The sequence below is a fragment of the Hypanus sabinus genome, chromosome 4 (genome assembly GCF_030144855.1).
Source record: "Hypanus sabinus isolate sHypSab1 chromosome 4, sHypSab1.hap1, whole genome shotgun sequence".
NCBI lineage: Eukaryota > Metazoa > Chordata > Chondrichthyes > Myliobatiformes > Dasyatidae > Hypanus > Hypanus sabinus.
Genome location: NC_082709.1, coordinates 184,185,133 through 184,197,890, shown reverse-complemented (window position 1 = coordinate 184,197,890; position 12,758 = coordinate 184,185,133). Strand labels below are relative to the sequence as shown.

The 12,758-nt window shown below is 45.1% G+C and overlaps 1 protein-coding gene across 50 annotated transcripts in view; it reads right to left on the bottom strand.

Annotated features, from left to right (window-relative positions):
- Nucleotides 1-12,758, bottom strand: part of LOC132393562 (uncharacterized) — a 266,331-nt gene that overhangs the window by 48,101 nt on the left and 205,472 nt on the right. The window lies entirely within an intron of this gene.

Genomic DNA, 12,758 nt, shown 5'->3' with positions numbered 1-12,758 from the left:
TGGGATCACATGATCACTTCACTTCAGACCCCAAGAGTCAGTCAAAGAGGGGTTGGCAATAAGGAAGTCTACACGTAATGGCTTTGCTCTCCTCAAATTCTCATTCTACCCACATATTAACAAGTCATAAATTATGCCTCAGATCCCAGGGTGTAACTCAGTCCCCATAAAGTGCTGAAAATACTCAGGCAGTGAGAGTGGAAAGATTATCTCAGATTTCTAGCATCTGCAGTATTTATTTTTATTCATTGTCCTATATATAAACCAACTATATCCCTCAGTTGGATTCTAGCCCATTGCTTAATCTCCAGCAAAACATGAGAAAAAAATAATTCATTAAGATGATTTACCTCAGTGCCAATTTCCTGCATTAACTTCTTATCTCTTGATTTCTTTAGCATCTAAAAATCTATTGATTGTTGCCTCAACTATACTCACAAACTTTTTGGGTGGAGAATTCCAAGTGTTCACCACCCTCTGGGAAAGGAGCTATCTTCTCATCTCCATCCTGATTGGTCAGCCATTATTTCTGTGACCCCTGGGCATGTAAACCCCAATCAGGGAAATCAACCTCCATCATAGATGATGTTCCATCATGGGCACTAGCCTCCCCACCATTGAGTACATCTTCACAAGGCAATGCCTCAAAAAGGTGGTACCCATCATTATGGCATTATGGGCCTCTATCACCTGGAGCATGCCCTTTTCTCATTGATATATACATTTTATAATGTTTTTAGGTAATGCATTGTACTGCTGTCATAAATTAACAGATTTCATGACATATGCTAGTGATAATAAATCTGATTTTGATTCTGATTCTCCCTGTATTTTCCCAGTCAACTTTTAAGAATTTTGTATGCTTCAATACAATTATTTCCTATTTTTCTGAAGTTAGAGGGATATAGGCCAATGTACAGGCAAATAGGACTATTTCAGTCAGGCAACTTGGTCAGAATGGATAAAATGGACCAAAGAGCCTGGTTCCATGCTGTTCAGCTCTATGACTATGCCTGCTGTTCCTGGATATTAATTTCCCAGAACTCATGTAATAAGGAACACCCACAAGAATATAGAATATAGAATTTACATGTAGAACACAACTCTCAGAACGTCCCACTTTTCAATCTGCCACTATGTAAAAACAAATCACCTTATTTTTACTTTTCCACCAAAGTGAATCACTTCAAAAATTTTCACATTACATTCCAATTGAAATGTTTTCAGTGATTCTCTTGACTTATCTATATCTTCTACAGATCTTCAGCTCTGACCGCCCACCAAACACTTGATTAGACTTCAATGCATAACTCACACCCAGGTGTATGCTCTTCATTATAAAACCCTAGCTCCCCTTGAGAAGATTCCAGTCTATTCTAATGTGCATTAATTTGCAGGTCAACCCTAGAAGGCCTAATTTAGTGAGGCCTCATTTGGAGTATTGTGTGCAGTTTTGGTCACCTACCTACAGGAAGGATGTAAATAAGATTGAAAGAGTATAGAGAAAATTTACGAAGATGTTGCTGGGATTGAAGGACCTGATTTATAAGGGAAGGTTGAATTAGTTAGAACTTTATTCCGTAGAAGGTAGAAGATTGAGGGAGATTTGATAGAGGCATACAAAATATCAGGGTAATTGATGGGGTTAATGCAAGCAGGACTTTTCCACTGAGGTAGGGTGAGATGAGAACTAGAGGTCATGGGTTAAGGGTGAAAGGTGAAATGTTGAAGGAGAACATGCACTCAGAGGGTGGTGAGAGTGTGGAACAAGCTGCCAGCACAAGTGGTGAATGAGATTTTGATTTTAATTCTCAAGGGAAGTTTGGATAGGTACATGGATGGGAGGGGTATGCAGGGCTTATGGTCTGGGTGCAGGTTGATGGGACAAGGTGTTCAGCATGGACTGGGCTAAACCATCTGTTTCTGTGCTGTAGTTTTCTATGACACTAGAAATCCTTAATTAGGCACTCATCTCTAACCCAGATTATTGATTGTACTTTATAAAACCCTGCAGTCTCCATAATCAGACTTATTCCCCTGCAAGTATCACATGTGGAATAAAGTGCAAATTCCAAATTGTGTTCAGTTCTGGTCGCCGCATTATAGTAAAGATGTGGAAGCTTTAGAGAGGGTGCAGAGGAGAATTTTCCAGACTATTGGCTGGATTAGAGAGCATGATGATAGGTTGAGCCAGCTAAGGCTTTTCTCTTTGGAGTGAAGGAAGGTAAGAGATGACTTGGTGGAAATGCACAAGATGATAAGAAGCATGGATTGAATGGAGAGCCAGTATCTTTTTCCCAGGGTGGAAATACAAGAGACACAGTAAGTTTAAGGTGATCGGTGGAAAGTTTACGGGGATGCCAAAGAGAGGTTCTTTACACAGAGAGTGGTGGTAGAGGTAGATGTATTAATTATGTTGAAGAAACTCTTAGATAGGCACATGAATAAAAGAAAACTGGAGGGCTATGTGGTAAGAAGAGTTAGGTTGATTTGGAGTAGGTTAAAAGGTCAGCACAACATTGTGGGCCGAAGGTCCTGTATTGTGCTGTAGGTTCTATATTTTGCATTCTTTAATAATCATTTAGTTTCCTGCCTGTGGCTCATGTTTGGCTATACACACATTGGCCATTTTGTTAGGTACACCTGTGCACCTGCTCATTAATGCAAATATCTAATCAGCCAATCATGTGGCAGCGGCTCAATGCATAAAAACATGTAGACGTGGTCAAAAAGTTCAGTTGTTGTTCAGACTAAACATCAGAACGGGGAAGAAATGTGATTGAGGTGACCTGACTGTGGAATGATTGTCAGTGGCAGACGGGGTGGTTTGAGTATCTCAGAAACTGCTGATCTCCTGGGATTTTCACACACACAAGTCTCTAGAGTCTCAGAGAACGGTGTGGAGAACAAAAAGCATCCAGTGAGCGGCAGTTTTGTGGGTGAAGTACCTTGTTAGGGAGAGAGGTCAAAATGGCCAGACTGGTTCGATCTGACAGGCAAGTCGACAATAATTTAAAAAGCCACATGTAACAACAGTGGTGTGCTGAAGAGCGTCTGTGAATGTACATGTCGATCCATGAAATGGATAGTCTACAGCTGCAGAAGACCATGAAGGTATACTCATTGGGCACTTTATCAGGTACAGGGGGTGTCCTAATAAAGTGGCCAGAGTGTATTTTCTTTATATATATATTATATATATATAGTTTTCCTGCTGTCTTTGAATCCCTCAATTAAAGGCCCCATCTGTACCTCATCATAAATCTGGAGAGCATCAGCTTTCCCTGCTTCATCACAGACTGTCGCTGTCGCAGTCCATTGTAACACCTGGATTGCATTGAACCAGTCTAATGTGACTGCTTTGTGCTCCTCTCTCTACTGTTCACTGCCCTAACCAGAGCAAGCACCCGCCGTCAGGAAGCTGGAAACAAAGGCACCATCTGCATTTGGCTGTAGTTCTTCCTAAATGGGATCTGTCCCATGCAGAATCAGGAGCGGGGCCACCGAGCTGTAGCATGACAAAGCACAAGTGTACACAACCTGGCAATGGAACCTGGTCAAAGGGGGTGGGTCTGGAGGTTTCTTCAAAAGCCCTGGAACAATACCACCAAATATCCTTCCTACATTACTGCATGGAGCTGAATCATGGACCACCCACAGCAGACACCTGAAAGCCCTGGAACAATAACACCAAAGTTCCTTATAAAAGATCCTTCCTATGTTACTGTATGGAGCTGAATCATGGACCACCTACAGCAGACACCTGAAAACCCTGGAACAATGCCACCAAAGATCCTTACAAAAGATTCTGATGATCAGCTGGAAGGGCAGACACACTAAGACTAGCGTACTGCAAGAGGCCAACATGACTCCTCTCTACGATAAAGTAATACCATCTCTGATGGATCGGTCATGTCATCTGGATTATTGGCAGGATTCTTAGCAGTGTGGAGGAAACATAGAAACATAGAAAGTCTACAGCACAATACAGGCCCGTTGCCCACAAAGCTGTGCCAAATATGTCCTTACCCTAGAAATTACCTAGGGTTACCCATAGCCCTCTATTTTTCTGAGCTCCATATTCCTGTCCAGGAGACTCTTATAAGACCCCATCGTAGCTGCCTCCACCACCATCACCGGCAGCCCATTCCAGGCACTCACCACTCTCTGAGTAAAAAAACTTACCCCTGACATCTCTGTGCCTACTTCCAAACACCTTAAAACGGAGCCCTCTCATGCTAGCCATTTCATCCCTGAGGAAAAGCCTCTGACTATCCACATGATCAATGCCTCTTACCATCTTATACACCTCTATCAGGTCACCTCTCATCCTCCGTTGGAATAGAGGGACCTCGGGGTCCACACCCACCGATTGCCCTAAGTTGCCGTGCAAGTTGATAGGACGGTTAAGAAGGCATATGTTGTGTTGCCCCTCATTAGTTGAGGGACTGAATTCAACAGCTGGAAAGTAATGTTGCTCCACTGAAACACCCTGGTTAGACCATATGGAGCATTGTGTTCAGTTCCAGTCATCTCACTGTAGGGAAGACACAGAAAAGTTACAGAAGAGATTTATCAGGGTGCTGTCTTATCAGAGAGTGTGTCTTATGAGGAAATATTCAGTGAGCAAGGCTTTTCTCTTTGGAATGAAGGAGGATGAAAGGTAACTTGATAGATGTGGACAAGACGATGAGTCATTGATGGAGTGAACAGCCAGAGACTTTTTCCCAAAATGGAAATGACTAATACAAGGGGACATAATTTTAAGGTGATTGGAGGAAAGAATAAGGGAAATATCTGAGGCAGATTTTTTTACACAGAGTGGTTGATGCGTGGAACAAGCTGCTTGGGGTGGTGGTTGAGGCAGATACATCAGGGACATTTAAGAGACTCTTAGAGAGGCACATGGAGTATAGAAAGATGGAGGGTTATGCTAGAGGGAAGCACGTGAATGATCTTACAAAAGGATAAAAAATCAGCATAACATTGCGGGTCAAAGGGCCTATACTGTACTGTACTATTCCAAGTTCTATGTTTTCCCCATGACCATATGGTTTTCCTCCAGGTGCTCCACTTCCCTCTCACTTTCCAAAAACACACAGGTTAATAAGTTGTGGGCATGCCACGTTGTCACCGGAAGCATGACGACTCTTGCCGGCTGCCCCCAGCACAATCCTCAGACTGTGTTGGTTGTTGTTGCAGATGACGACTTCACTGTACACATGATAAATAGAGCTAATTTTTATCTTTCTGTGTTCTACGAGGGAAAAAGACAGAGGAGACAAGTCAGCCCACTGTGTCAGTAATTCAAGTGTTCGTCCCAGTAGCTTTTAAAGCGGAGAGGGTTTCTGTCTCCCCCGGCACATGTTCCGGACCCCTGGAGCTCTATCAGTGAAAGAGTTACCTTTCTCCTCCCTCATCTTCTTCCAATTAGCTTGAACTTATGTCGTTAGTTTTTGACCTCGTTGTTGAATGGTGTAATCCTTTCCTGCTTAAACTGTCTGGACTCCTCATTAGTCTCACACTCTGCCCAGCTTCCTCTGTTCCAAAGGCTGCATGCAGGTACAGCCCCAATGGCCTCTCCTCATAAATAAGCCCAGTGGTAATCTCATTAGAATAAAACAGGGCCGGTGGAGGGGAAGGGAGAGAGACAATCAGTGCGGAGATAGGCAGGCAAGGGAAGAGGCTCCCTGAGAAAGCATGTGCAATGCCACAGGAGACCAGCCTCCTTTCCCGAAAGCACAGCCTCTTGCTCAAGTGTGACTCACTGCCACCAGCTGCCCTTTTGTGCTCCGTCCAAGCGATCATGAATCACATGCAAGTTCAGGCAGTGAGCTGTAAGCGGGGGACTGGCTGTTTGATCGCAAAGGCAGTGACGCTTGAACCTGATTCCATTTTCACCCCTGAAATCCTCCAAGCAGCCAGCAGCGGCTGACTGATCAGGGAAAAAAAACCTCAACAGCACAGAAGGGCCCATTGTGTAGGTACGGCTGCAGGACAGTCATCCGCTCTAATCCTACTTCCCAGCCCCCTGGCCGTCCCCTCCAAGTGAACAGCCTTAACCCTGCAGTCTTGGTTTCTGTATCCAACAACTTTAGATCACTGAACAACACAGACCCTTCGGCCGACAGTGTTGTGCTGACCTTATAACATACTCTAAGATCTGACTAAACCTTCGCTCCTACACAGTCCTCCATTTCTCTGTAATGCATGTGCCTATCAAAGAGACTCTGAAATGTCTCTAATGTATCTGCCTCTACCACCACTCTAGGCAGCACATTGCATGCACCCAACTCTCTCTGTGTAAGGGAATTACATCCAACATCCCCCCCATATAATACACTCGAAACACTGGAGGAATTAAGTTGGTCAGGCAGCATCTATGGAAATGAATAGATAAATAGATGGTCAATATTTTGGGCCGAGACCCTTCTTCAAGACTGAGAAGGAAGGGGGGAGTTGTCAGAATAAAAAGGTGGAGGAGTCCTGAAGAACGGTATTGTCCCAAAAAGTCAACTATTTATTCAGTTCTGTAGATACTGCCTGACCTGTTGAATTCCTCCAGCATTTTGTGCGTGCTGCTTGGGATTTCCAGTGTCATGTTTATGATTTTCTTTCGCCACTCCCCCCCCCACACTTTCACCTCGTCACCTTAAATTTATAACCCTCGTATTAGCTATTTCTGCCTTGGGAAAAAGTTGCTGGCTGTCCACTCAATCTATGCCTGTTATCATCATGTACATCTCTGTTAAGTCACTTCTCATCATCCTTCTCTCCAAAGTGAAAAGCTCTAGCTCACTCAACCCACTGTGCAGAGTTGCTATAGACTTGGGGCGAAGGTGGGGAAGGGATTAACTGGTCTAATTTTTGGAGCGGGGTAGGGATAGTCTTACAGAGAGAGATTAAATAAGACTGTCTGAAGTTTAGATGAACAGGAAATGGTCTGCTGAGCCCTAAGAGACAGGGGCAGACAGGATAAAGATGGCAGCTTATATCCTCTAAACAGAGCGTCTAGAATGAGGGCATACAATCTCAGGATGAGCAGGATGCCATTTATAATCGATTCTTTATGCCAAGAGTTGGATAAAGATGAAAATATTAGCTTTATTTGTGACTAGTACATTGAAACATAGAGTGAAACATATAATTTGTGTTAATGATCAACACAGTCCGAAGACGAGCTGTGGGCAGCCCACAAGTCTTGCCGTGCTTCCAGCGCCAACAGAACATGCTCACAACTTCCTAAATCTAACCTGTACCAACTTGTGCTCTTTGGAATCTGGAGTACCCGAAGGAAACCTACATGGGCATGGGGAATATGTACAAATTCCTTACGGACAGTGCTGGGAATTGAACCCCAATCATTGGCATTGTAAAGCGTTGTGCTAACCATTACATTACCGTGCTGCCTCAATTCCTCTGCCCAAAAGTCTCGTGTCAATCAAAGCTGGTCCTAACAGTTCAATACAGCGGTCAGCACCGGGGAATCAAGGGGGATAGGCGTTATGGTGGAGTTGTGATTGGCCATGATTTTCATCAAAGCTCAAGGTGATGGAGGTACTCCTGAAGCATTTAAAAAGTATCCAAGGCAAGTGCTTGAATTGCCAAGCTGTAGATAACCACTGATCAAATGGTCGGAAATGGGATTGGTTACTCTTGCCCCTGTTTCTGATGCTAGATTTTATTTTATTTAGAGACATAGCACAGGACAAACCCTTCCAGACCAGCACCCCACTTAATTAACCCAATAACATTGGTGTTGGGAACACTTACTCATATCTGTGGAAGAATTCCAGAACAGTTACACATACGGAATGCAAGAGAAAATGCAGGTCAGGCAGCATCCATGATGAGGAATAAACAGTCACCATTTCAGGCCACCAGGTATGGATGGCAGCTTGAGATCAGAATGAATATGGTGGACTGAAGAGCTTGTTAATGTACTGTGTATCTCCATCTCTCCATGGCTCTTGCCCGTTTCTGATGCTAGATTTTATTTTATTTAGAGACGTAGCACAGGACAAACCCTTCCAGACCAGCACCCCACTTAATTAACCCAAGCCTAATAACAGGACAACTTACAGTGAGCAATCAACCTACTACCTGATACGTCTTGGGAATTTGGGAGGAAACCCTTGTGTTCACGGGAAGGATTCACCTTACAGGTGGCATTGGAATTGAAATCCAAGCTCTGATGCTCTGGGCTGTAACAGCATCATGCTAACCTCTACGCTACCATCCGTGGCGCCAAGTGAATCAGGACTTTGCAGCTAGGAATGTGGATAAGTCATGAGGTCAGCCATTGAGTAGGCTTGAAATGGTCAAATGACTGACCACTGCTCCAATCTCCTATGCACGTCTGCTTTAATGCTTCATCCATAACAGCCCCTTTTCCGTAACACATGCAGACCAAAAATGCCAAGTCCAACCATGCCACATAGAGTTGGAGACAGGCCCCACTTGACTACATACAGGGCATCTGCTGTTCATGTGGGCACCACACACAGTGGCTAGCCTACCTGGCGCCAACACAAAAGGAAATGCTGAAAAAGGCAGGTTAAAGCAAACCGTATAACAATGGCCCCTCCCCATCCGCTCTCCCTTATAAATACGTAAATCTGCAACGTGTAAATTGCTTCTTCCACCCCAGTGCCCAGTTCTAACATCTGCCTGCCTGCCATTCACCCCTTTCTGAAATTTCACGTTACTTTCTCAGCGGCTGTTCCAGAAAGTTCTCCAAATTGCGTACACCTGCCCACACAACCACCCCCACCCCCCCACTCTGCTGCCAAGTTTGGGTTGAAACGAGAAGCACATGTGAGCAGAGGCACATGAGAGCAAATTGAGGCTACTTAACCCCAGAAGTGCAATGCCAGTGTGTGGGTGCAAACACAGTCTCCGACACGTTAGATTCGACACACTTATTGACGCATTTACTGCAAGGTTACAACATCCCCTCCCTCTACAAATACTGAAGCAAACAACTCTACCAACAATTAAAAATTAAAAAGCAACCTTCATTATCAGCAGATAGATGACCAGAAAATATTGAAAGGTATAATGAAAAGGAAAGAGAAAATCAGTACCTGCTTCAGCAAAAGGTAAATTTACCTCAGCAAGTGGCAAAGTAAACATCTCAAACGGTCTGCATCACCGATGGCTGGAGTCTCATCTGAAGGAGATGTTTGGGGGAAGATAGATATGGAAGGGATTGGGTTGAGAGATGGATGGTGGCAAAGGGTGGAGGAGAGAGGAGGATGGGCAGAGAGGGAGGGGAGGTATGGGAGAAGAGGATGGGGAATGGAGGGGGAAGAAGGGAATTTGTGCAGAAAAAAGATGGGGAGAAAGGGAGGTATGGGAGGAATGGGGAGAATGGGGCTAGCGCGGCTGAAGAGACGGAGGGGTTGTCTGGCGTCCCCCTAAAGATCCACGGCGATAGTATGATGTCACAGTACAGCAACGACTTTTCCAACCCCGTGATGAGCCGGGCCAGAATGGGGAGGCAATTTACAACCAAGGTTATCACTACCACCCCCCCCCCCACCCCGACCACCACCCACTGAATTAGCAAAAAAAAAATTCAAAATAAAATCTGAAATCTCCGCTTGGTGTTCCGGCGCAAATCCCAGGTCAGAGGAGATGTTGGAATCTTTAACATTCGGTCCTGACACAGATCCCAGGAAGGAGGCTCTCAGTGGCTAAGCTTACACCGGTCATTCAGAGAGTGCAGCCGTTCCAATACGCTTGGCTCCAGTTTTATGGTTGTAAATGTACATTTTTTCCATCGGCGAAGGGTTTCAGCATTTCTTCAAGCGGCGACGTGCCAACGAAGAAAGATGTGGGGGGTCGGAGGACTGAAGTCAGAGGAGGATGCAGGGAACAGACCACCCCCTTCCTTGAAGCTTCATGACAGACTCCTGCTTTTGGAGACTCGGTCGGCCTGCCCACTGCCAAGGCTTTGTTGCATCCTGTCACAAAGATTTTCGAAACTTTCCCTTCCCTTCCCCTCCTTGGGGAAAGCCAAAATTTAAAATAAAACAGAAACTTCCCCCTCACACTCTTTCTCCCCCCCCCCTCTCTCACACACACAGGCATTCACACACATACACTCACACAGATATACACATACAGACCTGCACACAAACACAGACAAACACACACACACACGCGAACGCCAATATAAATAGTTTTTAAAATCCTGCTTCCTTTTCTCCCCTCTACCGCCCCAAGCTCACTGTCCCTGCCTATTCAGCTATTTTTTTCTAGTCTTTTTTGGGGCGAAAATCAGGAGATAAACAGCAGGATTTCTCAAGCATGGAGAGTTCAGCCCCCTGGTACCCTGCCAAAAAATAAGCGAAGAAATGCAGCCAACAGCACAATGGCAAAGTTGTGCTTCCGAGTCCAAAGCTGAAGCTCTCTGCGAGCAGGGACAGGAACACGGAACGCTCCGCCATTTTGCGTGCTGAGTTGAAATACGCTAATCCCTGAGCCTTGTGCCATTTCTCTGTTTTTCCTTCCCTCGTACATCTCCTCATCCACTCTCCTACCCTTTCCTCCAGCTCTCGATCGGGCACGTTCAATTCCCCTTCCCTCACTTTCTGCTCTCAACCTCAATTTCCCTGCCCTCGTACTCTCTGACTCTGCATTTCTCCCTCACTCCCTCTCCTTTTTCACAATCTGTCTGTTCCTCTCACTATCTTCTCTCTCTCCACTCCGCTTCTCCGTTCTCTCCCTCCTGACTCTGCATCTTTTATTTTCCTAAGATATTCTTTGCAGCTTTCTTCAGCCTTCCCTGGCATCTCCCTTTGTCTGCTCCTCTGCATCGCTGTGACGTTAACCTCTCAGCCTTGCCTATCTCAATCCTTCCTGTCCTGTTCCCTCTCTCTCCCTCTCCAGTCGTGCCCCTCTGTCCAATTGCCCGGTTGATTGTCTCTGTCGCAACCCCAGCTTATCTCCGCTCTGCCTCAAACTCTCTCTCAGCTCCTCTCCTTTCACTCAAGCTTTCATTGATCTCTCCCTGGGACATCAATCTGTGCAGAAACCACATCCTTACTGCAAAGCGGGAGGGTTGTTCTTTATCGAGCAAACACAAAACACAAAGGAATCCCTGCCTCACAGTGCTGTCTGGCCTGCAGACGGCAACACAGAATTCGGCAAAATGCATCACCTTTGGGAGGATGGTACCATAGCAACATGTGCCTGGCACGCGGCCCAATCTCTGTGCTACTAGGCTGGCAGCTTTAACTGGTTTTAACTGGTTAAACTCCGATTGTCTTTCTGCTGCTGACCCACTGACAAGAGTCGCATGATTGTGGAAAATTGATCGAAGGCAGGATGTGCAGGGAATGTCATGCACCCTGATGCAGCGGGGATCATCCCTTTCTGCTGCTGTTGGGGCACTGATGTTTGCGTGTTTTTTTGCGTATCTGTGTCCATGTTTGCGCACATATGGGTGTGTCTGAATGCGAGTGTGCTTTTTGGCACAAATGAAACTGTATGTGCTTGATTCCAGCATACTACCATCAGGGAGGGGGTAGACACCGACACAACATTTTAGAAACAGCTTCTTCCCCTCCACCATATGATTTCTGAATGAACCCATGAACATTACCTCAGTATTTTCCTCCCTTTCTGCTGGCCTCTGAATGAAGAGCAGACGCTTACACTCCAGCCTGTCCTCAGACCTCTAACTTGACCCTCAACTCCCCTCTATATCCTCAAAACCATCTGTATGAGCCATGAACTTAAAAAAAACCTAAATCTGGTTCTGAGCTGCAACCTCAACAGAGACTGTAGCCAGATGCCATCTTGGGAAAAAAAACACAACTGCAGTACAAAATGAAACACAGCCGGAACATTCACAGCACAGTGTCACCCTTGCCTCAATGTGTAACAATCCTTACAATTTTCAGACTGGTATGGAGCAGCCACTGCACAGCATTGGTTGTAAACTCAGCCCTTTCCAACAAGGGCACTAGTCTCCTCAGGATCGAGGGCACCCTCAAAAGGCATGCGATGAACATTTAGCATCCATTATTAAGGACCCCCATCACTGAGGATATGCCCACTTCGCATTGCTACCATGAAGGAGGAGGTACAGGAGCCTGAAGACACACTCTCAACATCTCAACATTTAAGGACAGCGTCATCCCCTCCACCATCAGGTTTCTGAATGGACATTGAAGACCACTTCACTATTTTGCTCTAGGTTTGCACTACATATTTATTTTTATATTTCTTATTTCTTTATGTCTTGCACTGTACTGCTGCCACAAAACAGTAAATTTCATGATATATGTCAGTGATAATAAACCTGATTCCGATTCTCAAAGCAGCATCCACCATCAAAACCCCCCACCATCCAGGCCATTCTCTCTTCTCACTACTAACATTGGCAAGGAGGCTCAGGGGCCTTGGGTCTCACAGCACCAGGTTCAGGAACAGGTATCATCTTACAACCATCAGGCTCCTGAACTGGTGCGGGTCACTTCACTCACCATACCCTGAGTGCACTTTTACAGACTCTTCATAACTCAGTATTGTTTGTATTTGCACAGTTTGTCTTTTGCACATTGCTGTATGTTGGTTTTTGTCTGCTTAGAGTGCGTGCAGATTTTTTTTTGCAAAATTCTATTATATTTCTTTTTCCCTGTGAATGCCTGCAAGAAAATGAATCCCAACATAGTAAAGTGTAACATATATATGCTTTAATAGTAAATCTACTTTAAACTTTATCTACTTGTGTTTATAGAGTTTCT